This window comes from Myzus persicae, unplaced genomic scaffold (assembly GCF_001856785.1).
Source record: "Myzus persicae strain clone G006 unplaced genomic scaffold, MPER_G0061.0, whole genome shotgun sequence".
Classification (NCBI taxonomy): Eukaryota; Metazoa; Arthropoda; class Insecta; order Hemiptera; family Aphididae; genus Myzus; species Myzus persicae.
Genome location: NW_019104297.1, coordinates 13,424 through 17,899, shown reverse-complemented (window position 1 = coordinate 17,899; position 4,476 = coordinate 13,424).

Genomic DNA, 4,476 nt, shown 5'->3' with positions numbered 1-4,476 from the left:
CAGATGTTTAAACATACAATCGAATAAGAAGACTGGTTTGAGGTTTGACCAGATAAATAAAAGGGAATTCCACATCGTTACGTAGTTTGGCGGGAAAGATCCGTCCTCGAAGATGGAACTTTGACGCGGTACGCATCGAGCAAGTTACCTACCTAGTGAAAACACCGTAGGGACCCGTCTATACTTTCCTCAACCAAATAACACACTGCCACTCCGGCCTATGTGGGAGAATATTGAAGTTAATTTGATAAGATTGTGATGGCTTATTGATACGTGTCCGACAGTCCAGTGCGTGAGTCATGGGTTCAAATCCCGTAACGTGAGTATTTTTTTCATTTAACTCTCGATATCTCTCCCAAAACCGGCCACGGCCATTGTGGCCGCGTCAACTTATTGCGTCAACATTTACCTATGGAAAAGTTTTCCACCCGATTGGCACTACAACGCTTAAATAACTTTATTTATTCCAATAAGTGGCCAAGTGGAGTATGTGAAATGAAAAAATTGTTCACTCCGGTGCGGTGGTTCGTTTCACCTGAAGCCCGCTAAGCCCAAAGCTTACACAAGAGTACATCTGGGTGGGCAGTGATGAATAATTTGATCCTTGATCGCGGACTCACACTACTGAATTCTTACGGCGTCGTCGTCACCACCGAGGTGTCAAAAGTCGCCTTTGGCTTTTTTTGTCCATCGATTTATCATCAACACAGAAAAAACCTGCATAATTAATTTTTAAAATCAAATATTATATTTTGTTTTTAATATTTTTTTTAGTATGATTTTATATTTCATAAAAATTAATGAGTTGATTGATAACCATAAAATATCTGACAAAATAATGAGAACATATTTACCACCATCACAAGGTTATTTAAATCGAGACGTTATTAATCACAATATAGTCATAATATTACTTAATACTTAATAGGTATTCAAATTACACTCACGATTAACGACAATATAATATTGTTATGATCGAGCATTAACTATAATAGCACTTGCAGGTAAATGCAAGAATACAATTTTTTGTTCGTCAAAAATGCATATCCCCTCCCTCCTCCCTCTTCAAAAACCAGAGCCATAAACCACAGCTCCCGCACATACATATTATATACCATCACCAGCGGGACCGGCGTCCGGAGCTCCACGAAAGCTTCCCGACGACGATGTATTGACTATTGGCACTCGTGTGCGTGAGAAGCTTGCACATCGCGCACACACACACACACACACACACACACACACACACACACACACACACACACACACACACACACACCAACACACACCAACACAAACCAACACACACCAACACACAAACGCACAGTCGTATTACAGCGGTTGCGGGAACATTGATTTGTTGGCGGCTCTTGGCCTCCGCCGCCACACCGCGCCGCGACGTATAGTCAGCACAAGCGCGCAACCGTCTGCAGCAGTAATATTATTATTATATCGTCTCCCAGACGCTCTTTTCGCCCTCCGGCCGGCCGCGCGCGCTCGTCCGCCACCGCCAGTGCAGCCGCGCCCGCCCGGCATCTGCAGACAATCTTGCCAGGGATCGATATCGCCACCGACCGCCACCGGCCATAACGCGCCTACCCCTATGCATGCAAGTACGTCGTGTGTATGGTATATGATATATACATCATGATATTCCGGTGTACGCGCAAACACGACACAACAGGTGACATCGACTGCATTTTATAATACTAAAGTGACTGTATGCTGGTTTGGCTCCCCGACAATATACTTATGTCGATTCGAAAAGAAATTGACGCTGATCGTTAGGACGTGGTAAGGAGGTTCGAGGAGGTATTGGCTTTGACACCTCCGACGAAGACACAGTTGTCATTTTATGTCTAGTTGATATTCGGAATTATTAAGGTTTAAGGTTGTATGATGAGAAGCGACAATCGGTGAGCGAAGTGAGCAGGGGGGGGAGGGGTAGGATTGTAGAACCCTTAGTATATAGGAGACATTATTTATCATACGACGTACTGTGATAATATATTAATTGGTAAATCGAGTTGAAATCTTGCAGCGAACAAGATTTATCGATTTTTCCTCAAGTAGTTCACAGCTTACATAAAGATATGGATGATATTGTGAATGAAGTCTGCCTGTCACCAGACCTGTGCTACACACTTACGCGCATTTATTATTTTTCCGAGACCTGCAAACTCGAGGGAGGTTTCACTCAGTCGCCCCCGTTTTTTCCTTGCTTGGTGTACCCAAATCAATAATTTATTATAAAAACTTACATTGACACAAATCAAAAATGTCGTGTAACGGTAATTATGAATCGTACTTATTTTTGATTTGTTTGTTTGAATTTATTCAAAATGTAAAACATATACATGTATAAGAAGGAAAAGTCATAATAACTAATAATACATCATTAATTTAAATTGTAACTCGTATATAGTCATGAATATTAGAAACAATTTTATTTACTTTGAAATTAGTATTGATTAAATAGCTTTTATAATCTATAACAATTATAAAAACATTAATTATATGTTGCTGTTAGGTTTCATTTTTAAAAACGTTATCGACACGACTTAACTGACTTCACTGGACTATAAAGTTTGTCTCCAATATTGTACCGCTTATGAGTTTAATAGAATAAAATGTCTAAATGAAATCTCCTAAAAATTAAAATATATCAATTAGGCCAAAAACATCACAGTCCAAATATTAAAAATCCTAAAAAAACTACATAGTTATTACCCTCATACATTTTGAAGATACAATTTAAGTGTAAGTATAAGTTCCAACCAAACCGTAAATTAAATATAGAAAAATAGAGCTGATAATAGGAAATAATTTTACAACTAATTTGTATGAGTACAATAGCACTATCAACAACAGTCAACGATATCAATGCACCGAAGACTATAGATAATATTATTGTGGTTTATTAATTAACATATTTATTATATGAATAATAAATGCATTAAAAATCTATACTTGCACCATGTTTATATATTTTTAATAGTTGCAACGCCTGGTTATTGAAGAGCAAGCTGTCTAATAAAAATTATACTTCGTTTTAAACACTAGTTAAAAAATTGTATTATTAGCTAATATTTATACTCATATATATATACACATTGCATTGTTTAATTATACTTTTTACATTTTTACATTATGTTATTTTATTTATTAATACATTTTTGCCTTTTTATTTCGGAAGAATAAACTTGTACCCAAAATTAACCTGGCAATATTCAGGATGGAATTTACCATCCTTGGGGCGCCATTTACAATGGCACCGTTCCAATGAGTAATAGCTTATTAATTTTTAAGAGGACGGGAGTAGTGAAATAGAGAATAGATCATATCTTGAGCTTTTATAATGCTGTTTTATCTAAAAAAATATGTAATTTTATGTTGAGTTGGATTATTCAAATGTAATTTATTGCATAATAACAAGAATTGTCTTGCATATAATATTAATATTCCAAAGAACATACACAATTTTTCATTATATCCAACATGATTTTTAAGTATAAAAAAAACATATCTACATTTTCGAAGTTACTATAATTTAAAAAATAATGAAACCAAAAACATGATACCGTCTAATAGTCACTAACGTATTGTAGAACGTATTGTAGTTAATAACATTAAAATTTAAAAATTATTTCTATAAAAATATTATATTGCATACCTATATAACAACGTATTCATATAATATGTAATTAGTATTATTTTATAATAGGACGATGGGAAACAATTTTTTTTTTAAACCCTAGGCGGCTCTGAAATTCATAATATATGATTTTCAATAACAACTTATTAATAACATTATATTATATTTTTAGAAGAGTTGTAAAACTAACGTTTTTATTTTAAATTTCTAGTAAAACGGCATGTTTTATGAGTGTTGGTAAACACTTTAAATCATTTTATGACATTTTGATGAGCATGCAGCTGTTTTTTATGTTTTCACTGGGTGACTATTATACATTAAGACGCTTAATATGTTATTGTAGGAATAATTACGATATTTTAAGCATGTGTTTAGTTTTTATCTGGACTAGAGACCTAGTGTGAGTATCGGATTATGTGTAAAAATAGAAGCAGTCTAATTAATAAACGAAATTACTATGTGTAACAATTGAATAGGTGGTACAACTCGTACCTTCACATAAAAATACGTACCTAGTATATTAATTTATTTTATCTTCGACCTCCTTTCTATAATTGGATTTGAAAAAATGCTCGAAGTTTTTTAGTTATATTTGTAGGTATATTGTATATTTTTCGAACAATAAATTAATACTAGTATAATATTATAACGTGATGAAATAATCTGAATAAATTAATCTTAAAAATTGAGAAACACATTTTTATTACGATAGTTTAAAATTTTGGTAAAGTATGGTTTTTGTTCTATCAATAGTAATACCGTAAACACCTACTTATAATAATAATATTTTTAACGGGCGTGTACCTCCAACCTCGTTTGTT